Source organism: Nomascus leucogenys, chromosome 13 (assembly GCF_006542625.1).
Source record: "Nomascus leucogenys isolate Asia chromosome 13, Asia_NLE_v1, whole genome shotgun sequence".
In the NCBI taxonomy this organism is placed as follows: Eukaryota; Metazoa; Chordata; class Mammalia; order Primates; family Hylobatidae; genus Nomascus; species Nomascus leucogenys.
Genome location: NC_044393.1, coordinates 102,822,506 through 102,849,557, shown reverse-complemented (window position 1 = coordinate 102,849,557; position 27,052 = coordinate 102,822,506). Strand labels below are relative to the sequence as shown.

The 27,052-nt window shown below is 43.9% G+C and overlaps 1 protein-coding gene across 5 annotated transcripts in view; it reads right to left on the bottom strand.

The window, feature by feature from the left end:
* The window catches only part of DPP6 (dipeptidyl peptidase like 6), a 1,188,326-nt gene that overhangs the window by 260,092 nt on the left and 901,182 nt on the right, over nucleotides 1-27,052 (bottom strand). The gene's annotated exons all lie outside the window — the stretch shown is intronic.

Here is a 27,052-nt window from a genome sequence, read left to right as displayed (position 1 = left end):
GCAGCCAGAGGCTTGATGTCATCTCCATGGCTACCTGGTGTGTGATTAAATTAGGGGCACAGATTTCAGGCTTAACTAAATATAGCACAGAACTAATGAGGACACCTTGGTCATTGGAGACCATCAGGCACAGTCAGCTAGACCCAACGGGTCAGTAAGACCCATGTACGGCTAGAGTTCCCTGTGGGTTATGGCAAGGGGTCCACCAGAAATTCCACTGTGTGTCTTCAGTGAGTTGCAATATTGAAGGCAAGGCAGGCTTAATTGGGCACACTTTTGACCCTCTGTACAACTGGATATGCATCTTTTAGTTTCGAGAGAGTAGTCAACAAGAGCTTACTGAAAAAGGGCAGTTGGAAGTATCACGGCTTTAAAATGGAGGTAACAGAAAACCAGAAAAACAGTGCTTCCAAACTCCTGTAACCCTCAAATCTCGGATGCCTTTCTTAACCTCCTGAGCTGGGAAATGACTCCACAATCCATAGATAACCATAAACAGAATTCGAGAGTTACCCAAAAGAAGGGAGAAGATGGCAGTTCAAGAAATGTTAGCATCCTTCATCGCCAGCCTCCTGGGTAGAGACCTTGTTGAACGTACGGAATATGTGGGTTACTCTGTTGTGTTGAACTGTATTTCATTTCCCTCAACCCTTTCCTTTACTTGTGAAACCTCTGAGAGCTGGTGCCCTATGTGGCTAAATGTTCAGTGACCATCATTTAAAACCACCTTTCTAAAGATAATAGGTGAGGGACATGGAAGCAAAGGCAGACATATCCAAGGTAGAGTACCTTGAACAGGGAAATGCATTTGGAGGACCAATGATGGAAATGAGCTTGCAAAGAAAACAGGTAGGATTTGCTAATACCACCATTCCCTACCTAGCCTGGACCACTGAATTAACTTCTAGAAAATCACAATGGTCTTGGAGTTATTTGGAGAAACAGGACCCAGATATAAAAATAAACAACAGCACTTAAATCCCAACAATCTGGTGCTTTCAGAGATCTTGAGACTCCTGAACCAGAAATATGGGGCCCAGGGCCCCTTACTTTGAGGGCAGCAGATGGGAAAGTGCTGCTTTAGTCATAAAGAAACAGCCACTAAGAGGCAGGACTGTGTAGGAGTGCTTTATGGAGCTGCCCCAGCAATCTAATAAGGAACACAGGAACTTAACTCCTTTTTCTATTTCTGCCAGGATGAGTGGTGCTGCTTGCCCAGGAGAAGGAAGGAAGGGCCTGGTGCTGGCTTCTGTGTCCTGAGCGGGTCACTGCTCAGAGAGGACCCATTAAAGGACCCCACGCTGCGCTGTGACTAAGCCATGCCTGCGTGAGCTGGAATGGCTTCCTCAGATGCAAGAGCAGGAAACTAGACAGAGCTGATCTCAGGTTTCCATGGTTATGGTATATGGTATATTATATAGAGTTTCTGAACTCTCCTTCCAAAACTGCCTTTTCATATGATTGATCTCACTTTGTTTTCATAGCATCCCTAGGGGGCAGAAGTTACCTTTGGTCAGATAAGAAACTGAGGCACAGCAAGAGAAGAGGAGGATAAAGGGAAGAGAAAGAGGGAAGAGGAGAGGAGGAGAGAGAAGAGAAGAGATGGAACCTAATTCTGTACCCTTTAGTGTTGGCTGACTTAGTGACCCTCATGAACAGAATACAGTAGCAGTGATGGTGTTAGGTTTCTGCAGCCAGCTTAGAAGAGGTATTGTGGCTCCCTTCTTGCTGTCTTTCATATCACTTGCTCTGAGGAAGCTGGCTGCCATGTTGTGAGGACACACAAGCAGCCCCGTGGGGAGTCTGAGGCTCATCCCCGTTAGAATGCCTCTTGCCAACAGCTACGTGAGTGGGCGTGGAAATGAGTTCCTCATCTCCGGTCAAGCCTTTGGATGACTGCAGCCCTGGCTAATGCCTTGATGCCGGCCTCATGAGGGAACTTGAGCCAGAGCCACACAGCTAAGATGGTCTCGAGTTCCTGACCCACAGTGACTGTGAGATGATAAATGTTGGCTGTCTTAAGCCACTGAGTTTGGGGTAATTTCTTATATAGCAATAGGTGAGTAATATAGCTAGTTTAAATAGAGAGAAAACAGATAATTTTAAAATCAGATTTAGATACATTTCTTCTGAGCTACTGGGTTTCTTCTTTGTAAACTTCCAGCAACTTCTAAAGCAAACAGATAAATTCCTTGTTAAAATAGTATCAGGACAGAGGTGGTGAGGGGCTGGGAGAGGACCACTCACAGACCGAAGCACTCAGAGGAAGCCTTTGATATTACTGCAGCCAAGTGTCCAAAGTCCCAGAGATGGTGACAGTGGTGAGCTGAAGTGGGTGCTGGGAGTGGGTGGCATTTATGGAGCATGTACCACATATTAGGTACTCTGACAGCTCCTTACCATGCAATAACTCATTTAGTCTTTATGAGGTAGATATTATTATCCCATTTGTACAGGTAGGAAAATAAAATCTTAAGGAATTTAAGTTAAAGTCAAGTGGGATTTGACCTGAGGGCTGTCTCTCTCTAAACAATCCCTTGGAAATTACCTGAACCAAGTTTGTATCTCGTAACTCTCAAGTCAGAAGTCCATGCTCGCTGTTGTCAGCTGAAAATTTCAGTATAGCAACAAATATAATAAATATGCAAAGTAAGAATACCTGCCATCTTTCTTGGTTGAAGGCCCATTGCTTTAATCCATCTGGAAACAGTTATTTAAATTCATTCCCTGGTTATGCCATCCCCTAAACAAACACCTAGAGTTACATCTTTACATTCATCTTTAAATATACCACTACACTCCCCTGCAATTCAGCTCTGTGGGTATCTTTTAAGTGGTGCTCATGAGAAAGGGAGAGAGCAATTAAAATAACCCTATCAAGGCCATGGCGAGAAGAAAGAAGAAGGAAGAAGAAGAAGGAGAAGAAGGAGGGGAAGGAGAAAAGGAGGAAGAGGAGGAGGAGGAAGAAGAGGAAGAGGAGGAAGAGGAGGAGGAGGAGAGAACTGTTTTTAATTGTTCGTCTGTACTGTTAGGCAAGAAACCCCCAAACCAAACCAAATCAAAACCAAAATGTATGCATGGGGACTAGAATAGAATATCTGGAAAACAGAATCGCCAATAAGAAAGGCTGAAACATATGCATGCATGTGCCTTTATAGCAGCAGGATTTATAATCCTTTGGGTAGGAACCAACCCAAACGTCCAACAATGATAGACTGGATTAAGAAAATGTGGCACATATACACCATGGAATACTATGCAGCCATAAAAAATGATGAGTTCATGTCCTTTGTAGAGACATGGATGAAGCTGGAAACCATCATTCTCAGCAAACTATCGCAAGGACAAAAAACCAAACACTGCATGTTCCCACTCATAGGTGGGAATTGAACAATGAGAACACATGGACACAGGAAGGGGAACATCACACACCGGGGCCTGTTGTGGGGTTGGGGGAGGGAGGAGGGATAGCATTAGGAGATATACCTAATGTAAATGACGAGTTAATGGGTGCAGCAAACCAACATGGCACATGTATACATACGTAACTAACCTGCACGTTGTGCACATGCACCCTAAAACTTAAAGAAACTTAAAGTATAATTTAAAAAAAAAGAAAGGCTGAAACAAAAATGAATAAAGTCAAGAAGTAGAGACAGAAAAAACCTGAGAAGCTGGGTCTGCCAAACTGAACCATCCGTAAGAAAGGCTGAAACAAAAATGAATAAAGTTAAGAAATAGAGAAAACCTGAGAAGCTGGGTCTGCCAAGTGCGGGAATGTGAAAGTGGCATTCCAGAACACACTGATGATGCAAATAGAAGGCTTCAGCATGGAAGTGCAAGTGTGACTTGAGCAGTACTCTTAAAAAATGGGGAAGTGGGAAGAAGAGAAACAATTTTCTCCTTGCTCCAAGATGAAGCAATAAAATATCATTGTCTTCCACAAAATCTTCCTCAACATCAAGCCAAAGGAACCACAGGCACAAAGGGAACAACTGTTTAAAGAGTGCGAGTTGAAGAGTTTTCATTTGTACAATGTCTTATCTTATCTAGAAAGGCACTAAGAAAGCTGCATCTCACTGAAAGAATTTGTTCCTTAGAGAGAGATAAAGTCTTTTTCTTTTTCTGTGGTCAATGTTGTATTTATGTTTCTTTCTTTAAAATAATAGACTCTAGGCCAGGAGTGGTGGCTCATGCCTGGAATCCCAGCACTTTGGGAGGCTGAGGCGGGCGGATCACCTGATGTCAGGAGTTCAAGACCAGCCTAGTCAACATGGTGAAACCCATCTCTACAAAAATACAAAAATTAGCCAGGCAGGATGGCAGGTGCCTGTAATCGCAGCTACTCGGGAGGCTGAGGCGGAAGAATTGCTTGAACCCAGGAGGCGGAGTTTGCAGTGAACTGAGATCATGCCATTGCACTCCAGCCTGGGCCAGAGTGAGACTTCATCTCAAAAACTAAATAAATAAATAAATAAATAAAAATAAAATTAAGATTAAAAATAAAATAGACTAAATATTTCTGATCATAAACAATACAAAGATTGAGAATTAGTAAGGCTGCTTTCAGTTATTTTTCTAAGAGTGCCATTCTTTAGAAGTTCATGAATATGAGTTACTTTAGTCTCATCCTATACCATTACATTAATATCTCTCCTGGAAAATGAATATATGAGAACTTATTTCCCAAAACACTATCCACAAGATGGAAAAACAGTTTCAGCAAATTATTTTTTTAATATATCACACGCGAAATAGTTGACATTGGAATTCAATAACATTTTAGAAGCAGTTGAGGGTTTGTCACAGGGTGAGTTTATATTTGGTCTGCTTCTTATCTCTCTAAAATTTCCCTCTAGTCAGGAGATTTCTACCCTCTCCCCTCCGTCTCTCTGCTGGACCCATACTTTAGATTTCGAAGGTCTTTTCTATCTCAGTACCATCATGGACACTGAGTTTTGTCTTTGGCCACCCATCTACTCCCTTTACATCCTCCTCCCCTATGAAATCTTCCATTCTTGAGGTTTTAAACTGTAACCTAAGTTACCTAAATATCAGTAACTCGCACAGGTCCAGCTACAGACCAGTATATCAGATGACTGCATGCTATGTCTCAATCTGCTCCAGAACAAACTCTTCAGTGGCCTCAAAACCTTGCTCCCCTTTGATAATCCCCATCTCAGTTGGTAGCTCCATCATGCACTCAGTAAGCTGAGTTGAAAATTTAGTTTTCCTTGCCGCCATTCTTTGACCCCTTGCTTCCCCTATTCCAGTTCAATCAAATAGTGCCCAATTTCTAATCAGTAGCTTTCTAAGTCTTTCTCAAATCCATCTTCTACTCTTCCTCCCTAGGTCAAGTGCCCTAAGTCAGGCCTCTCCTCCATCCTTCCTCTCCTACAAAGAAGCTACTGTTAAGTCACATTTAGCCTAAAGCTAAACGTGTTTTAACATGTTTTAAGTTCAGCCTAAAGGTGTCTCTGCACATCGTGAATTATAGCCAGTGGAGGTGTAAACAGAGCACAGCGTACTCTTGCGCCAGTCACCAGGTTTTGGCTAACCAAACGTAGCCAATTGTTTGAAGCAAGTTCAAATAAGGTGAATGCTGAGCTGTAACCAATCCAGCTGTTTCCGTCCCTCACTTCTGTTTTCTGTACATCACTTTCCTTTTTCTGTCCATAAATCTTCTACCACCATGGGGCTGCACTGGAGTCTCAGAGCCTATTGTGGCTCAGGAGGCTGCCTGATTTGGAATTGTTCACTGCTTAATTAAACTTTAAATTGAATCCGGCTGAAGTTTTGAACACTGCCATCTTCCTTTCCAAGACTAAGCTCATACCCTCCTGCTTCTTGTTGAACTTTAGCAACTTCTCCACCGTGCCTTACATTTCTAAGCACTCATTCTCCCCTATTACTTCTACTAAGTCTGTAGAATATAACTCAAATCTCCCTCATTGAAAACAAACAAACAAAACAAACAAAAAACCTCTGGCCATATTCCCCTGGAACTGCTCCTTCCTTTTTTTTTTCTTGAGACAGAGTCTCGTTCTGTCACCCAGGCTGGAGTGCTGGAGTGCGGCAATCTTGGCTCACTGCAACCGCTGCCTCCCATGCTCAAGCGATTCTCCTGCCTCAGCCTCCCAAGTAGCTGGAACTACAGGTGTGCACTACCATGCCTGGCTCATTATTTTTTGTATTTTTACTAGAGACGGGGTTTCGCCACGTTGGCCAGGCTCCTCTCGAACTCCTGAACTCGGGTGATCCACCTGCCGCGGCCTCCCAAATGCTTGGATTACAGGCATGAGCCACTGCCCCCAGCCTCCTCCTTGTAACTATCATGGCCCTTCACAGGCAAAGTCTATGCTGCTTCACTGGCTCACTTTCTATTCACTTTTAACCCACTGCAATATACTCCTAGCATTCTCAAAACGAGTTCTCCCAGCGAACCCTTATCTACCAAACGCGTGGCATCCTTCCGATTTCCAGCCTGCAGCACGTGATGAAGGCAACAGGAGTTGTTCCCCTTTCCTGATTCCAGGACCTGCTCTCCTTCCCCTCCTGCCCTTCCATCCAGGGTCCTCACTTTTCTTTCCTGCTGCTACAGACCGGAATGGAAGGCAGGCACCAAGCTGCCATCCGGGGGCTCCTTCCTCACTGGTCTAAGCCTTGGTCTGGCAGGTCCCCATAATTTCTGCTTTCTAACATAGCTTCCTACTGAATTTACATCTTTACGCTTCATGTATCTTCTGAGTTCTAAGCTTATATTTTTAGCTGGGGCTGGGCCTTTCTACATGGATGTTTTTATGCTAAACTTTAACCCCAAATTCAATATTTTGAAAACGAAATACATTCTTTTTTTAGGTGAAGTTTTTTATTATTTTATTTTTAAATGTTACTTTAAGTTCTGGGACACATGTGCAGAATGTGCAGGTTTGTTACATAGGTATACATGTGCCATGCTGGTTTGCTGCACCCATCAACCTGTCATCTAGGTTTTAAGGCCTGCACGCATTAGGGATTTGTCCTAATGCTCTCCCTTCCCTTGCCTCCCATACCCCAACAGGCCCCGGTGTGTGATGTTCCCCTCCCTGTGTCCATGTGTTCTTATTGTTCAACTCCCACTTATGAATGAGAACACGTGGTGTTTGGTTTTCTGTTCTTGTGTTAGTTTGCTGAGAATGATGGCTTCCAGCTTTAACCATGTCCCTGCAAAGGACATGAACTCATTTTTTTTATGGCTGCATAGACATTTATACAGCCAAAAAACGTGAAAAAAAGTTCATCATCACTGGGCATTAGAGAAATACATTCTTTTTCTACTAAAGAGTTCTCTATTTCCTTCCATATATCTGGTCTTTCCATAGAAAGATATTGGAATTCGCATCAGCCATTGCCCTTGCTTACTTTCCTTACTGTCCATGTAAGCATGATTACCAAGTTTCACTTGACTTTGTAACTTGAGAATGCCCCTTAAATTTACACCATGTTTTCTACCCTCTAGCACAGCCCTAGTTTGGGATGCTGGAGTAGCCACATTTGCCCCTCTCTGGCCTGCCTGTGCTCCCCTCCCTCCTCCACATCACCTCAGGTATTCCCTTCCTAACAATGCACCAGGCTGAGGCCAGCAGAAGAGGGCAGCTAGGAGTAGCTCTGGAGCAGGACACAGCTACTACTATTAGGCAGTTTTAGAGTAAGGTACAGAGGTCATCTGAGCCTGTTATTCACTTGCTGGGTTAACTTGTGCAAGTTGCTTATCTGAGCCTCAGTTTCCTTCTGTGTAATACAGGGGTAAGGGTTGTGAGGAAATTCAAATCACAAGAAAGGAATAAAAAACACTCTGTTTAAATTCTGAGAATTGCATGATCTAGTTACCAGCATTGTGTAGAGTCCGCGAAACTCTTACTTTTCTACTCTTTGGGTGGGGCTCTTGGAAAACCGGAATCCACTAAGAATGGCAGAGTTGCAGCTGCCTTCAATGACTGAGATTGTCACCCAGGATTTTGGACTGGGTGTCTGGTCAGCATTAGTGCAGTCCACTTAGAGCATGTATGAGGATGGATGGTCTCCCTGAGGTGGTGAGCTCCCCAGCATGGATAGCATATGAGCAGGGGTTCGAAGCACCACTGGAATGGGTGCATGCATTGCAAGCAAATTGCTTCAGGGGACCTCCACCATCCTTTCCTTATTTAATCCTACAATTCCATTCAAAGAGGAAGTGAAAAATAACAGGAGGTGTAGATGAGCCCAGAGTCAGATTTTCTTAAGCTAGAATCAAGAACCCCATGGCTGGTATACACAGTTAAAGAAACACAATATAGTAACGTAATGAGAAGCAAGGCTGAAAATACTGCAAAAGTTAATGCAGAGAAAAGGCAGATGAGACAGAGAAAAGAAAGTGAGATTTAGAGACTGGGATAAAAAGGAAAGTTATCTGCATGAGATGTCAGGGGTGAGAAGGGAAAAAAAATTAAAACCTGAAGGAAAAAAATGAAAGCACCAAAAAGAAGCTGGAAAATATTCTATTTCTTGGCTCTAAAACTGAGGAAAATGAGAAAATGAAGTGTTTACTCAAAGGGTTTATCTTCTCGCAATTTTGAAGTGTTCCATTAACAGATAAAAAAGAAGTTCCGTTAGGTGCTGGATGGCACAGTCATATCCATATCTGGAAATTAACACAATAGACAGTCCTCTAGGAGACAGAAAACAATCTGCTTTCACAATGCAAGCCGAGGTTTTGTGGACTGTGACAGACACTTCATGAAGGCAATGTCCTGTACATATTCCTTTTTTACTCTGATAACCTTGAGGAGTCCGAGAAGATCAATCAAACAGTTAAGTCTGAATTACAGCCCCCATTCCCTGTCACACGTTTCACCTGACAGGAGGAGAGGTGAGACCAGGAAACAGATGCCTCATTTTTCAGAAATACTTCGCGAATTGCCACATTTACACGGTATCTTCCTTAATCTTGGTCTTGGTTGGTTTTAGTAACTAATTCCATCCACTGTCATGTTCCTGCACGATGTAGCAGCTGCTGTGCTTCCAAGAAGCCCCTGGGGACTCCCTTTGTGGAAGAGCTAATTATCAGGTGGGCATTCAGGGCAGGGGAGGCAGAAGCAGACTTTCCCCATTTTCCACCCAGATCCTTCTCTGGATAGTTAAAATAAACCAGCTCATCTCTAATAATGTGGGTGGAGACAAGAGCTACCCAGCTCAGAAGGTCTTTCTGGGAAGATACGTTGTCCTATCTTGTCTAAAAACTTCTACCTTAACATTTGAAGTAACAGGTCCTGTTGAGGGTGTCACTTTTTTCTAGCAGTGAGACCAATAAGCCAAAATACTCCAAAGAAGATGACTAGGTTGGCTGAGTCTGGAAACAAAGATAATTGAGAGACGCCTGGAGCAAGTGGAAGTATTCTGCACAGACAAGAGAAGACCCAGGGGAGAGGGATAGATGTCTTTAAGGTTTTAGAGAACTTCACGAGTATGTGTCAGTAGGCCTGGTCTCTTTTGCCCCCATGGGAAGAATAAGGCTGACAAGTACACATTAGAAGGAAATAGATTTCAGAACCATGAAATTGTCTTTTGGTAGTCTGAAATACTTCAACACTAAAAAGCCTCAACAGCCCCTGTTAATAGAAGGATGGAAGCCATTTGTGGGTACATTCAGGAGAAGGCAGGAATGCAGGAATGCAGGAATTGGTGAGGGGGAACCAGCAACCACTAACATTCTTTCCTGCTCAGAAACCCTGCAGCTCCCAGGCAAGCAGGTGCTGACCTCTGCCTCCCCGCTGTCTGCTCTTGGTGGGTACATAAGTTTAGCTGCTTCTTGGTGCTGGCTACAGCTGCCTGAACAATGAATAAATGAGTTCAGGTCCTAGCATGTCACATTTGGCTGTGACAAAAGTTATTTAAGTCACTCCCACATGCAAAACCCACACTCCCTCCTTCCCAAGATTCTGCAGAAGTCACATCCCTCCGTGGCATCGGACTCCTGTTGTATTTGTGCCTCTCACTGGGCACTCACCGAAAGACCCGGCATCTTGCCAAAACTTCTGACTTCTTGTCTGGTGTCTGGGCCCACTCCAGTGAACTGTGAGTCCTGATGCGGAAGTTGAAGGATGATGGAAAACTTCCTGAATGAATCAGTCCTCCCTAGAGAGGTCTTCCCTTCTCTTCTCTCAAGCAGGTCATAGTCACCCCCGTACTAATGACCATATTTGGCAAACATTTCTGCACTTCTTGCCAATTTATTTTATACCATTTTCATGAAGTTAAACTCTTGTTATAATGACTTAAAAGAAAAAAAGGCCGGGTGTGGTGGCTCACGTCTGTAATCCCAGTACTTTGGGAGGCCGAGGCAGGTGGATCACAAGGTCAAGAGATCGAGAACAGCCTGGCCAACATAGTGAAACCCCATCTCTACTAAAAATACAAAAAATTTAGCTGGATGTGGTGGCAGGGGCCTGTAGTCCCAGCTACTCAGGAGGCTGAGGCAGGAGGATGGCATGACCCGGGAGGTGGAGGTTGCAGTGAGCTGAGATCGCGCCACTGCACTCCAGCTTGGGTGACAGAGTGAGACTCCATCTCAAAACAAAAAAATTAGCTGGGCGTGGTGGTGGCCGCCTGTAGTTCCAGCTACTTGGGAGGCTGAGGCAGGAAAATCGCTTGAACCTGGGAGGCGGAGGTTGCAGTGAGCCAAGCTTGCACCACTGCATTCCAGCCTGGTGACAGAGTGCGACTCCGTCTCAAAAAAAAAAAAAAAAAAGGAAAATTTTCTAATGGACCCCAAATAACTAGATAAAATTTAAAATATTTAGTAAAAAGTAAAGATGTTTAGTTGGTATGATATAAAACAAATATTAGGAAATAGCTCCATGTAAACCGAAGGTTCTTGATCTTTCCCTTAGCTGCACATCTTTCCTTCACTGCTCTACAGAATTTACTGCAACCATTTATACAAGGGTTAAAATATAGAAGACATACAGTTGTCAAATTCCAAACGCAAAAGTAATGGACAAATCCTTAGGATTCAGTATTTATATCTCAGCTCTTTCTCTCCTCCTGGAATAAACTGACTTATAGTAGTCACTGGTCTTTCACAAAACTTACATTTAAGAGAGTAGAAATGGTGAGTTCTTCTTGAACCTGTAGCTTCTTCAAGTATGTATCTCAAACGACTTCTGCTTCCATACCACACCCAACTCTATTATACTTTAGTTCCTTCTTTTGTGATCAATCCCTAGTTGTTCAGGTCATCGATAGAGAATGTTTCTCACATTCTCTGTACCCTTCACATAGAATGCCTTCTTTTTGCAATGAGTTGTTAAGAGGAGAACATCTAAGTATAACAAGATGATTAAAACTGAGGATGCATCTAAATAAAATAAAAATCTTACATTTAGGAGATGAACAATAAAAATTTCAGTTGTGATTTCAACTGTGTTTCCAAATACGCATTTCAAAAACATCTGTGACATCCAGAAATAGCTGAGTAATTAAAAAATATATATTTCCTTCAGTCTCCACTTGGACATTTCAATTCTAATAGCTGCTTCTAAGTGTCTTAAGCTCATCTTCTGGGAAACAAATGAAATCAGTCATAGCATCGCTAGGAGGAAATTCAAAGGAAGAAACCCATGACAATTTCCTCCTAACTAATTTTCGAGGACGCACACCAGCATGCCTGCTTTCTTCCCAAGCTTGTCATATCCCTGTCTTCTACTGGTGGCCACTGAGAAACAGGTATCCGAGCTTCACACCAGCCTGGCAGCCAACCTCCTACTTTACTGCCTTTGTATTTTGTTTTGTCAGACCTTTCTGCTGACTCATTCCTAATTCTGCTTCAGAATACAACATTTTCCTTTTTCTTGCTCGATTTACTGTCTTCTTTTTCTCTCCTGCATATACTGGCTCCAAATCCAAAACAGGTGCTGGGAGATGGGATGAATTGTGGGAAGGACTGAGGGCAGCTGAAAGAGGCGCCAGGGAGTGGTGGGGTGGGAAAGGCACAGGGAGCTTGCCCCACAAACACAGGGTGGGTCTGTCTGTACCGTGTGCCTTGCACACAGCCTGCCCACAGCAGCTTGGGGCTTCTTTGCAGCCTTCCCTGCTGTATTTCGCCTGTCACCCCCCCAGTCCCTCATAGCACTGAAGGTCAAGTGCATTGGGCTCACTTCCAAAAACAGACAAAGAGATGGTGCTGCACAGCTGGTTCTCTTCCTAGGTCACGAAGGGAATGGAGGACATCATTTGGCGCTTAATTACAACCATACAAAGACAAACATCTACCTGTGCTTCCTTTATAAGAAGGCACACTAGAAATATCTCTATACTTGCATACAGCCAGTCTGTGTCTAAACTTGTCCTTCACCAAAGGTTAGCAGTGGAAAGTCCAGTCAAGTCAGCATCTTTCTTTCCACTTCTTCCCTCTCCTCCTCTTTCTCCTTCTATCTTAAAAACATGTGTCTGTGTGTGTATCTGCATGATGCCACATGGCTGCTTAGTTTATTTTTGGCAAGTCAGCTTCACTTTGCTGACTTTCAAGCCTAAAGTTTCCATCCTTAACTTTTCATCAGCTGCTTACCATGCCCACTTGGATGTCAACATTCTGCCCCATGTGCACATGTGGAAGGCTTAGGGGTCTGCCCTTCCAATCTCTGCCCTGTCCTTCCTGTTTATGTGGAGAGCAGGAGCCTGCCGAGCGTCATTCCTGGAGGGCAAGCTTTGGATTGTTTTTCTCCTGTCCCCGCAGCTGATCATCCACCAGGTGGGTCACTCTGGCACCGAATCTTTCTCTTTCCCTTCCTTTGATCCCCTCTGAAAAGAACTTGGTAGAAGCCCCTGTTGTCTCAGGAGCCTTCTAATGTGTTACTCATTTCCCCGACGTATTCTTAGATATCACTGCCTTCCATCTTCACATCAACTTCAGCAAGTGCCCTTTGCCTTTCACGTCCCGGTCAAACTCTCCTGTGACATTCCAACCCTCCGGTGATTAGATCTCCACCTAGTTTCATGTTCTAGCAGCTACTTCCCAGCACCCTCTGTGCCCCCTAGAAACGGCACCACTCACCAGTTCTCTTAATCTCCACTCTGCCTTCTTTAGGTCAAGCTCTTGTCTTTCCATTTCCTTCCGTGTCTGTCTAAATCAACCCATCCTTTAAGATCTAGCTTGAATGCCCCTCCCCTGTTAAGCATTTTCTGGTACCAGAAATTCTTTTTGTGTTCTCTCTGCCTCTACAGCATTACTGTGTACTGTTCTTACTTACTTATTACATTTGTTCTCATAGCTATGTATGGACATGTCTTACTATACATATTGCCCAAGAATGAGTGGACTGAGAGCTGATACATATTTAAAAGCTGATGAGTTCAGCTTCTCAAAAGCCCCCTTCCTGGGTCTCTGCCCCACTCGCTTTGTTCATTGCTCTTCTGATAGGATGTGGAGGAGGTCACAATATTAGTTTCACAATAAATATAAAGGAAGAGGAGGCCAACACAGTCTACTCTGATGACAAGCTTTCGGTGTTCAGAACAAGGTCCCTGCCAGGACTCCTCCAGCCTGGCAGGAGGCAGCGAAGGACCCTTCCAGGGCTCTTCCAGCAGCTGAGCCATGAGTGGAGGGCTCAGGGTTGCCATGTTGGGCACACTTTGAGGTGCATTGTGCTCGGGTGGGCTAAGGGGCTGCGTGGGGGCCACCAAGAGCAGTGACAGAGGCTGCAGGAGGCCTGGCAAAGCTGAGCACACAGCCTTAGGGGAGCCTCTCAACACTCCAGAAGAAAAAGGCTCCTAGAGGCAAGGGGTTGGTCACTTCCATGGCCACATGGCGAAGGCAGCAATGGGTTTACAGCAGGATGAACAGGATCACCAAAGGCACCGGCTTCACAGAGATCTCATTAAAAATACACAGCAGGCCGGGCGCGGGGGCTCACGCCTGTAATCCCAGCACTTTGGGAGGCCGAGGTGGGCGGATCACGAGGTCAGGAGATAGAGACCATCCTGGATAACACAGTGAAACCCTGTCTCTACTAAAAATACAAAAAAATAGCTGGGCATGGTGGCAGGCACCTGTAGTTCCAGCTACTCGGGAGGCTGAGGCAGGAGAATGGCGTGAACCCGGGAGGCGGAGCTTGCAGTGAGCCGAGATCACGCCACTGCACTCCAGCCTGGGCAACAGCGAGACTCCGTCTCAAAAAAAAAAAAAAAAAAAAAAAAAAAAAAAAAAAAAAAGACATACCTGAGACTGGGTAATTTATAAAGAAAAAGAGGTTTAATGGACTCACAGTTCCACATGGCTGGGGAGGCCTCACAATCATGGTGGAAGGTGAAAGGCATGTCTTACATGGCAGCAGACAAGAGAGAAATGACAGCCAAGTGAGCCTCTGAGCCTCTGATTCTAGACGATTTCATGTTGGCCGTTACTCATCTGGTCATCTGCCCATCTGCCCTTCCTTTCTCTAAGCCTGCTGACTCCAACGCAGTGGCCCACTCCCAGGACACACTGCTCAGTTTCTGCTGGGCAGGTGCCTGCCTTCTCCCTGCTTCCCTGGCCCTGATCATGATAATCAGATTATTCAAGGATGCTCTGATGATTACCTGCTCAGTTTCCGACTCATTGTTTTCCCCTAATCTTTAAGCTGTTGACCTGCACCTTAGTATTGCTGTATATTTATCCACTGGCCATTAATCCACACAACATAAATCCCGCTGGTGTCCGCGTGATGGTGATGTCACAGTTTATGGTGGCGTTCACATTTTTGTGTGCGTTAAGGTAGGAGCCAACTCTAAAATGTAAGATGTTGGTCATAGGCTCAGCCCTGAAGCATGCTCACAGATGGGAGTAAGACGGGGCCGCTGTGTGCCTGCTTCTGTTAGCATAGCTGGTGGTTCTCACCCATCACTGCTGGTAAGAATCCTGGGGTGGGGGGCCCTGACACAGTGCAGATTAACAGGTTTCTTCCTGGGAGACACTGTTTCCTAGGCTCCAGGCTTGGAGCTTAGAAATATGTGTTTCTAACAAGGGCTCCATTTCTTCCTATTGTTTGTGTGCAGAGCAGCAAGGTACCTGACCACCATGGGGTCATCCTCTTAGTGCCCACATGCCCTGAACAAATGCCTGGTGACAGCTTCGGAAGCAGATGCTGAGCCCTGACATCTCACCCTCCCACTGTGCTTCTAAGTACTTTCTTCTCTGCATAGATTTTTTGTTTGTTTGTTTGTTTTTTGAGACAGAGTTTCACTCTTGTTGCCCAGGCTGGGGGGCAGTGGCGCAATCTAGGCACATTACAACCTCTGTCTCCTGGGTTCAAGTGATTTTCCTGCCTCAGCCTTCTGAGTAGCTAGGATTATAGGCACCCACCACCACACCCAGCTGATTTTTTTTTTTTTTTTTTTTGAGATGGAGTCTCGCTCTGTCACCCTAGCTGGAGTGCAGTGACGTGATCTCGGCTCACTGCAACCTCTGCCTCCCGGGTTCAAGCAATTCTCTGCCTCAGCCTCCCAAGTAGCTGGATTTATAGGCACCCGCCACCATGTCCGGCTGATTTTTGTATTTTTAGTAGTGACAGGGTTTCACCATTTTGGCCAGGCTGGTCTTGAACTCCTGATCTCGTGATCCACCCGCCTTGGCCTCTCCAAATGCTGGGATTACTGGCGTGAGCCACTACACCCGGCCTAATTTTTGTATTTTTAGTAGAGATGGGGTTTCACCATGTTGGCCAGGCTGGTCTCGAATTCCTCACCTCAAGTGATCCACCTGACTTGGCCTCCCAAAGTGCTGGGATTATACCATGCCCAGCCCTCTATATAGTTTTGAAATAAACCTTTTTCTCCCAGATTATTTGTAAATAAATTGTTAAAACATAAAAACTTTGGGGTAAGTTTATGCTCTGTGTTTTTATATCAATTAAATGCTATATATAATTATAACTTGATAAATGGTAATATTGGTAGATAAAATCCCAATTTATATTTTCAGAGCACCAAAAATGTGCTAAATTGTTTTCTGTTGTTGTTGTTTTTCCTGAATGACTCTGTGTGTGTGTGTGTGTGTGTGTGTGTGTATAAAATCCTCTCCCATTTTTTGGGCAGATCCAAGGTGACGCATACATTTTTATTATTTGAAATATCATATTCAAGGTCTTTCAGCTCATGCTGGTGGGATCAAGAGGTTACTGACACAGCAAAAGGCACCGCCCCTCCCACTGCCACCACACAGGCCAGAATTAAAAGCGCACCACTGACTACCCAGGGAATAGTTTGTTTCCAGCACAGCGATGGACAAAGTTCCATAGATATAAAGAGAAATATTCCCTGGGCATATTTTTAGCAGCAGGCATTTAGTGCAAGGCACCAGCAAGAGCATACACCCTCAGGATGTATCAGTAGACTTGCACCCAACACGTAAGCAAAGGCTGGAGACTTTCTGCAAACTGTTACAAGGCTCCTGAACATGAAGAGTTTATCTCGCCAAGTAAAGGCCAGGACATAACAGAGTGGACCCCACTGATGAGGCTCAGTGCCACCTGGATACAAGACTAGGAGACAAATCCAGACTGGTCCACAAAGTGCATTCTCTCCATCACCCCCAACAGAGTTTTCTGCAGCAACTGAAATTGATTATCCGTATCAGAAACCTGGCATTCTGCATTTAAGATTGCTTTAGCTTAATCCACCAAGTCCCTTGTAGCAAATCCCTTCTTGGGTAAGACAGACAATTAGATTGGATGAAAGTGACCAGAGAAGGTTCTGGAATCTAACAGGCAAAAATCTGCTGAGAGAGATTCCCACAGCAGGCTGCCCTGGCTGGGACCGTGGTCCGTGTGTGCTGTAATTTAAACCATAAGACCTCATAATCCCTGCAGTACTGCTTCCCCATAAATGAATGACCATTCATTTAATGGTCATTCGATGGTGTTGGTCTCCTTCATGCTGCTATGGTAGCCACGTGTATCTACAGTTAGGGTAGGAAGAGACGGGGATGTTTGGTAGACATAGTCTTTCTTGCTCTGATTCCAGCTTGTTTTCTGTCTCCTTGGCGAACTCTTTCTGGAAGAATTAAGTCTTCTGATCAGCAAGCCAGGACTTCTGGAGTAATTCTAAAAAGCCAGTGGGTCTTGTCCAACTAGACCCTGTACAGACTAGGAGGTCTGGGATATTCTGTGACAATTCCAGGCTGAAGCAGAAAAGCAGAGGCTACAGGTAAACAGGAGCAAGCAGCGTCAACTGGGCCTCCATCTATTTCCAGCATAATTTCCATCTATTTCCACATATGCCACATATCTGGCATATGTGATTCTGTCAAAACCAGCCTCTGTAACATCTTCTTGAGCTGCAAGTAGCAAATGTAGTGCCATTGTCACTATATCATTTGCCATCCAAAGTGGCAAAGTGAAGGTGGTGCTATTAATAACTATGCTGGGAAAACGGGCACCACCAGATCAACTGGGCTATGTGGTCTCCCTCATTACCGTCTCTTGGTGAGTGATCCTACTGCCTGGGAGAGTAATAAATTACTTTTCCAGTTTAACTAGGAAAAGAAGAAATCAATAAGGAACTGATAAATGAGGGTAAAACCAGAGAAAATAAGCAATCACTGGGGGGAATATATTGAGCACATCATTAAGAAGAAATCACAAAGCTCCTAAAATTGCTGAGTGCAGCACGTTTGCACAGTTAGCACCTGACGTCACAGGGCACGACAAGCCTCTTTTCCCAGACATTCTGTGGATTCACGTGCCAGTGTTGAGTGGCACTGTTTGCCAGCAGGTTGAAGTGCCACCTGACTTGAGGTGGGCAGGGAGGTCATGGAAACAGAATAACAGTAGGCATGAGGGGGGAAGAGAAACCAAGACAAGGGCATGAGAAGACCCTTTTTATCATGTTGGAAGAGATAAAACTAAGGCCTAGAATTAAAACCTTAAAAATTAGAGGCCTGGCGTGCTAGCTCTTGCCTGTAATCTTAGCACTTTGGGAGGCCAAGGCGGGCAGATCACCTGAGGTCAGGGGTTCAAGACCAGCCTGGCCAACATGGCGAAACCCCATCTCTACTAAAAATACAAAAATTAGCTGGGTGTGGTGGCATGAGCCTGTAATCCCAGCTACTTGGGAGGCTGAGGCAGGAGAATTGCTTGAACCCAGGAGGAGGAAGTTGCAGTGAGCTGAGATTGCACCACTGCACTGTAGCCTGGGCAATAGAGTGAGACTCTGTCTCAAAAATAAGTAAGAAAATAAATAAATAAATTAGAAATCATATATTAAAACCAATGTTGAAAAGGACTCTCGGTCAACTAATTACACATAGGAATATCAAATTATAAGACCGTGGAGGTTTTTAATACATGATATAAACATATTATAGACTCATTCTCAGCAGGCTTCCAAATCATGCCATAGTTGCCAGTAGAAGCTAAAACCATCAAATAAATGACTTATCAGATAGGGAGGAAACAGACAGGAAATAATTTTTAAAATTCAGGTTCAGAGTTGACTAGCGTTGGGAAACAGGAACTCTTGAAAACATAGGGGTAGTATTGAGGTAGGGTTTCCACTCTGAGTTCTAAAAATAGGTTTTCTTTTCAGCTATAAATGTCCATACAATTCTTGTAGTCTTAGAAGATTTCAAAGTGTACGGCATTCTGAAGAAAAGCAGTGATCCTAAAATGGCATTAATTTGAAGTTCGAGGCTATTTTGATAGGCCTCTGATTGCATGTGGTGAAAGCTTCGTATTTAAGGTGAGTTGTCTGCCGCTGTGGATGGGGAGGAGTCCACCAGAACAATATGGAAAAGTCCTATCTGGTATTTGTTTCAATCCTGTATGTACAAACAAAACTGCAAACGAAGGTATGGAAGTAAGTATAACTAATGGAAAAGCATGTGCTACTTGCTGACAGGGACATCGTTACGGCTCGTAACATCACCTCTGCTATATAGAGGACTCCACGGGCAGTGCCAAAGGAAGGAAAAAAACTCATTCAGAGTGAACACACTCTTGAAATTATTCATGTAATGCAGAAGGAAAAAAAGCATGGCACACTTCTGTCATTAAGATCATTTCTGAGCCTCCCATCCTAATTGGCAATTCTGCATGTAGTGAAATTTTGTGTTCTACACTAAAGGCCTCTAAATATATCTTCTGGTTTTGACAGTTCCAAAAACATTTGAGAAATCACAGTATGTTTTGCCTTTGAGATGAATTTTAATCCCGGGTTGGGAAGAAAAGGAGCTAACATTTTAATGCATGGCATTCGGAAGCCGTATGATTACGATGAAACCGACATTAAAAAGTGATCAGTCAATACTGGCTATACAGTCACCATATGCTCAGGGTCCTCTAATGAACATTTAAAAAAGAATCTTTCCATATTTATACTGGGTGCTAAATTCTTTTTACTTTTTCCCGGAGTTAAAAATACTGACGTAATTAGCTAATGTGGGTCTTCGGGCCTCACCAGATGGCAATGCAAGTCCTCTAGAGGAGCAGGGATCTGTGCAGAGCTTTCAAGGCGTGGTCCTCAGACCCTTCACTTGCATCAGAATCATTCAACGTGCTTGTGAAATGTGCGGATTCCTGGGCCACCCCAGATCAACTGCATCAGAATCTTTGGGGCTTTGAATCTGCATATGGACAAAGCTGTGCAGATACTTCAAGTGCTTCTCTGTGAGCACACCAAGAGTTGAAAACCTCTATCCTAGGCACCTGGTTTGCAAACCTGGCTCCACTTAGAAATCACCTGGGACTTTTTTTAAAAAGTACTGATGCTGAGGCCCCACCACCAGAGAATCTGATTTACTAGATTCTGTATAGTGGTTCTAATGTGCAGTGGCGTATGCAGCCCGCACTTCTAAGTATAACGTATAACGTGGTTGTATAGCTACACATCTACACGTCTATGTTTCTGCACATAAATACACACAAAACAAAGTACTTAACTTTGGTTGCTGTGGGCTTTCTGCTGTCAATTCCATCCCTGAAGGTGACCAGGGCTCTTTCATGAATTTTTACCTGTATTGTTAGGCTATAAGCTTATTGATCCCTCATCAGCCACAAGTACACTAGCCTCCCTGGCTGTGTAATATAGGTCAGAGTTTCACAAGTGTGTTCACATATCACTGGGGGCAGGTGAAGAAGCCATCTTCAGTGGTTTGTGAGCAAACATTCTTTCCATTATCACAATTTTCCATTGTTTTTCCTGTATAATTGAAAAGATATAAGTAGCTCATCCAACCTAGATACCATTAACATGATTGCTTAGGACAAGACAGCAATTGGTAATGCTAAGTGGCTTAAGTTGATTTGAAGATACTAGTAGGCAGTTAACAGGTGGTAGATGGTACACTTTGGAGTCATGAACATGGAGAGCATATGCTGTGCCAATCAATGGTATGTGAGTATTAGTCTGTTCTCACACTGCTAATAAAGACATACCTGAGACCAGGTGATTTATAAGGAAAGGAGGTTTAACGGACTCCCAGTTCCACGTGGCTGGGGAGGCCTCATCATCATGGCGGAAGGCAAATGAGGAGCAAAGTAACGTCTTGCATGGCAGCAGGTAAGAGAATGTGTGCAGGGGAACTGCCCTTTATAAAACCATCAGATCTCCTAAGACTCATTTACTATCATGAGAACAGCGTGGGAAAAACCTGCCCCCATGATTCAGTTACCTCCTACCAGGTCCCTCCTACAACATGTAGGAATTATGGGTGCTACAATTCAAGATGAGATTTGGGTGGGGACACAGCTAAACCATATCAGTGTGTAACTCTGGGCAAGTCACAAACATGCTCTGCATCTCGGCTTCCTCCTTTGTGGCATGCAGATGATAATAGTGCTGAGATTACATGAGTAAGTGAAGTTAAAATGAGATAAAGCCTACAGAGCATTTAGTAGGCACTGGCACGTGCTGAGTTTTCAGTACATGTAAGAGCAGCACATGGAAACGGTCCCCATCAGGAGGGTGGAAGCTGGGCTGTGGCCCTGGCTTCTAGCGATCCTGTGCGTGGCTTTGAGCACATCATAAACTCTGTGGGTTTCTGCTTTCATATCAGGAAAATGCAGGGGTATATAAAAATATGATGAGAATCAAACTAGAAAATGTCTAAGGCTCCTTCCTGCACCCTGATTTTGATCTTCTAAAGGAAACCAGTGGTCTAACAAGACAAAGGGGAAGCATGTCTGGGCAAGCAACACTGTGTGCGCACAGGAAGGGTCTGAAATCCAGCTCGCTGCAGTTAGAGGGCCGGTCTCCCTGAGACCTCAGTTCAAACAGCTCCATTCACCCGCTCAGTGAGCCTAATCTCATCCTCAGGGGTTGGGAAAGGACACGACCCTGGAAACCCATTAGGGGCAAAGAAACTCAGGGCTGGGCCTCTTTAATCTGTGAGAAAAGCAGCTGTGCTTTTTCACAGGGTACAATTCCAGGATGATACAGCTCTGGAACCTTCCAGCAGCAATTTTAATAGCCTTATGGGGGAAACAGCGAGAATGCAACTAGTAACAGTGCAAAGGGGGAAAACCTGTGCGAGCAGACAGCATTGTGGGAGAGACCAAGAGAGCAACTGAGGCCTTTGCACATCATTTGAGTCCCGGGTCTGCAGCCCCTATGGCCTAGCTCTTGACTGGTCACTTATGAAGCCCCTCTCCCTTCTTTAATGAAGCCACTCTGGGTCAAGTTTTCTTTCCCATGAAAAAGAGCACGACGCCTCCCAATGACCTGGAGAATCTTTGTCCTCCTGGGTTCTCCAGTGCTACTAAACCTTCTGTCTTTAACTTGTTTCCATTGGCCTGGACTCTAGCGTTTCTCTTTAGTCTTCTGAGAATGATTTGCTATTTTCTTGGGGTAAGGGTATGGAGCAGGTCTTTGCTTATTTCTCTAGTAATACATACTCTAGTAACCAATACTCTTATGTATTTATTAATTTATTTGTTCACACATACATTTGTCCATCCATGAAACAAATGCTCATGAGCAGTCACCAACGGGCAGGGATTGTGGTGGAAGGTGAAGTTCTTTGCTCCATATCACAATTGTCAGAGAGAAAATAGAGTCTGGTGGCTGATTTCAGTTTTGGTCAGTGAGTCTTATTAGATGACCTTTGATTCCTGGCCATCCGATACAACCTATTCCCACAATCAGATTGCTTACCTCAAATTGCCATTTGCAATTGCATTTCTATTCCTAAGATGGATATGGCGGTAGAGTTAGAACATTAGACGCTGTAATTCCAGGATCCTTCACTGCACATGATAACAATTGCCAACAGTACATTTTATATCCCCAAAGAAACTTCCTCTGCTTCCAGAGTGGACCATGGGGTGGAGTGAGAGACTCGTATGATAAAGAGCCTGCTTCCCTGCCCTTCTGTCCTCAAAGCTGGGTTTGTATTTTTGGTTTCTGTACCAAACGCAAGGCGCAGGGCCCTCTGTAGGAATTCTGAGGCTTGGTAAGTATAGGCTTTAGGTCATGGGCTAAGTCAGTGAGCCTTCTTAAAAGCCAAACCAAACACATTCTATCCAAGATGCATTCATATGGAGCAGAAACTGAACAAATATTTGGCATTGGGGTGATGAAGGCTGACTGCTGATGGTATCTGACATCAGCTACCTGTGGAGATTCTTTGGAAAGACAGTTCATGATCTCCAACTTGCAGCTGTTGTGTTTTCTTTGCTAGAGGTTATAGATTTTTGTCTGGATAAAATAATATTTTTAAGAAGATAAAATTCAAAGACGTAGGCATCTGCTTCCTTCAAATGAGATGGAACGTTTAACCTTCCAGCATGTTTCCCGTCACTGTGGTTCCCTGGAGGCGAATGCTCATGGCTCCTCCTTAGGTAGGTAGAGACTAGTTTCACTGTTTGTGCTGCTTTTCTTCTCTTATTTGTATTTGCTCTATTTACTTAATTGAACCTAGTTCCAGATGAAAGAACCATCTCATGTTGTATTCCCAAAGAGGAAGTGATTCTCTGGTGACCCCCTTGGGGATTCGCTCACGCCCAAGAGTCACATAGAAGGAATGTTTTCTCTATGCCTATGGTCTCCCATAGCCTCCCAGCCCTCCTAAACCAGCAACTCTCTGTGTTTGCATTTTTAGACCCTCTCAGTATTGTTTTTGATTCTACCCTCTTTCAACTCAAAAATAAAGGAAGGGAGGGGGGCGTTAGAACTTCCTTAAGCTCAAAATTTCATGGACAATTGTGAGCTGTTTGCAGCAGACAGTGTTCACTGTTGAAAAGGCACTGGGATCAATGGAATCTGTCTTTAGATTGCAGATCCCTAAATCTTACCCAAGACCTGTTGAATTACAGTTTCTAGGGGATGGAGCTGTGAATCAGCTGCAGACAGAGCCACTCCTGGCGATGGGGACAGCTGACTGTCCTGTAAATGTGGGGCTTCCCAGTGGGGTGACTGACTCTGAAAACGCCAAATTAGAGACATCTGGGTGGGGCTGTACCCAAATCATCCCAGGAAGCTGAGCTGGCCACGTCCTGTTCTCATCAAAAATCTCCTTGGGAAGAAGCTTCTCCTAAAACTGGAGGGGGAGTCATTATGCTAAGAGCAATACACCAGATGCAGAAGGATAGATACTGTATGAGGTACCTGGAATAGGCAAACTCCTGGGGAATTCAGGCAGAGGGAGACTTACCAGGGCTGGGAAGAGTGGGAAGGGGGAGTCAGTGTTTAATGGGGACAGAGTTTCTGTTGTGGATGATGAAAAAGTTTTGTGTATAGATAGTGGTGATGGTTACACAACGTTGTGAATGTGCTTAATGCCACTGAATCATATACTTACTTATGATGGTTAAAAAAATAAATGTTATGTGTATACATTTTTTTCCACAAAAACTGGAGGGAAAATGGATTATAATATTTTAAAATTCAATATGTGATTAATAGTCATTTGGAAAGAAAATGTGAATGTATTGTACGGTGAATAAAAACCCGAGGAAGAAAGCCATTTCCTAATCTGTAGGGCAGGCCTACGAAGCATGAGTTCACGGACTCCAGAGTTATTTCACTGGCAGGAATTGCACGTTGCTGGCTTTTCACAGAATACATATAATTGCTGGAACGATCGAGCAAAGAGGCTCATTAGGATAATCTTCCATGCCTCTCATTTTGCAGGTCGGGAAGTTATTTGGCTCTGGTTCTGGCTCCAGAAATCTACTCATGATAAAGACAGGCAAGAACCACGGCCTTTTGATTTCCAGCCCAGTATGCCTCCCTGCAAAACTCTCCTGTACAGGAAAACCAAAACACCCCTAGAAAACACACACTAAGTTCTGACCATCTCTTGTCAAACAGGGGCCTCCAGCTGACCACAGCGCCCAAGGTAGCCTGCACTGAATGAAAGATTCACCCATGGACTCCACATGTATTTGCCCAGTTAAACTCACAGCAGTCCCATGAGGGAAGTGAATGGTTAGTTTGCACATTGAAATGGGAATTGGAAGACAACAATATTTGACATACTTGGCCTCTTTTGCAATTTTCTCATCAAAGGCAATTTCTCAATAAATGTCTAACAGAAATGACTTACAATAATTAGGCCTTCTCCCTTCTTCCCTCTGTTTATCTAATAAAAGTGCTCTAAATGGTTAATGCTAATATCTCAGAATGCTTCAATTAAACGAAACATTAACATTTAAAGTTAGCTTTCAGGAGAATTTAAACTTGAAGTTTCTACTGATTGCCTTACTGCTGACATTAATTTAAGCACAAGCAATCATGAAACCACCAAATAGTTCAGAGAAACATGGTTTTCAAGCAAAGGTGAGACAACTTTGTCAAGAAAAGAAAACAGAGCTATAAAACCCAATAAACCATTGAGAACAACCACGCACAGTAATCTGACTTGAGTCAGATTGAGACCTTTTCATTTGCACCTAAATTCTGCCTGGAAAAAAGCTACCTCAAAGCTTGATACAGAAGAAAAAATGCAAACAGAATGGAACACACTTTTCTTTCCTCTTTCCTTCAAAAAACCTAGGCTAATTCCATAATTATTTCATTAAAATAGACTCTAACTCCTCCTATAATTAAACCAATTCCCAAAATAGGAAAATTAAAACCCAACAGAACAACCAGTTAAAAGAAGCTAACGCAAGCTAACCCTACGTGAGCCTGATTTATGTGATGAGAGAAGGGAAAATAGGAGACCGGCGTACAGGAAGGAGAGCCACACTGATGTGCTGGATTGGGAAGGGAGAATAGCTGCAAAGAGAGAGGAGAAAGGGAGGACAGCTGTGGCTGGGCAAGGTGGGATGGAGAGTGGAGACACAGAGGCTGGCCGTGCTGCGGCTGGAGAGTGGCTCTCAAGAGGCCATGTTAAAAGAAGGCACTGTATGCAGAATGTGGAAAGCAGCAGAAATGATTTCCCACCAAATCCTCTCCATCTGGAGGCTTGGTGCAGGGTGTGGCTGGCCGTGTGGTTGCATGCTGATGGAGGTCCTGCTGCTCAGGTGTGGCTTGTGTTTGACATTCTAGAATGAAGGTAGGACGTTTGGGGAATGGGTGGCCCAATTTTAGGAATAATAGATTTTATTATCAGTTAGAAGCTCAATTTAATCAGGACAACATAAAACAATGAGGGAGTAATGTAGGGTTCCAGACAAAGCTCTACCATTGATTACTTTGTGACTCAAACAAGTGTCTAATTTGAGCCACTTGCTTCATCTACTTTTTTTTTTTTTTTTTTTTTTTTTGAGACGGAGTCTCGCGCTGTCGCCCAGGCCGGAGTGCAATTGCACAGTCTCCACTGACTGCAACCTCCGCCTCCCGGGTTCAAGCGATTCTCCTGCCTCAGCCTCCTGAGTAGCTGGGATTACAGGAATGCACCACCACGCCCGGCTAATTTTATATTTTCAGTAGAGATGGGGTTTTGCCATGTTGGTCAGGCTGGTTTCAAACTCCCAACCTCAGGTGATCTGCCCGCCTCAGCCACCCAAAATGCTGGGATTATACATGAGACACCACGCCCAGCCTACTTCATCTATTAAATAAGGTTTACAGCATCTGCAACCCTTAACTCCCTGGTTTATGGTTATTTAATAAACAAAACAACATTCAAATACCATTTAGAAAGTAAATGTCACTACACACCTGTTATGAGCAGAATGTCTGTGTACCCCAGAATTCATACGTTGAAACTTTACTCCCTGATGGATAAGGAGCTGTGGACTTCAGGAGGTAATGAGGATTAGATTAAGTCATAAGGGCAGAGCTCTCATGAATGAGATTAGTGCCCTCATTATAGTGATGAGAGAGCTTGTTTCTCCTTTCTGCTCTTCACCACATGAGGCTACAACAAGAAGTCAGAAGTTTGCAACCTAGAAGGTGGACCTCACCAGAACTGGACCATGCTAGCACCCAGATCTTAAACTTTCCCCAGAACTGTGAAAAATAAACTTCTGTGAAGCTACTCAGTCTACGAAATTACAGAAGCCCAAATGGACTAAGACAAGTCCTATTAGAATGGCTAAAATACAAGATAATGACAACATCACATGTTGACGGGGACACAGGGAAACTGAGTCACATATTGCTGGTGGGAATGGAAAATGGCACAGTCTTTCTGGGAAACAGTGACTGTTTTTTAATGAACTAAACATCCAATCTCCATGCAAACCAGCAGTCGAATTCATAGACAAGAATCCCAGAGAAATGAAAACTTACACTCACATAAAAATCTATACATGAATGTTTATAGAAGCTTCATTTGTAATAGCCCAAAACTGGAATAAACCCAGATATCCATAAACGAGTGAATGGTTAAACTGTTACACCAATACCATGGAATATTACTCTGCAATAAAAAGGAACCAACTACGATTACATGAACAGCTTGGATGGATCTCAGGAATTATGCTAAATGGAAAAAGCCAATCTTAAAAGGTTACATATTTTATAGATCTGTTTATATAACATTCTTGAAATGATATTATTAGAGATGGTCAATAGATTCATGGTTGTCAGGGATTAGGGAGGAAGGGAGGGAAGGAGTGGCTGTGGCTGTCAGAGTATCACGAGGGGTCCTCATGACAGAACTGCTCTGTATCTT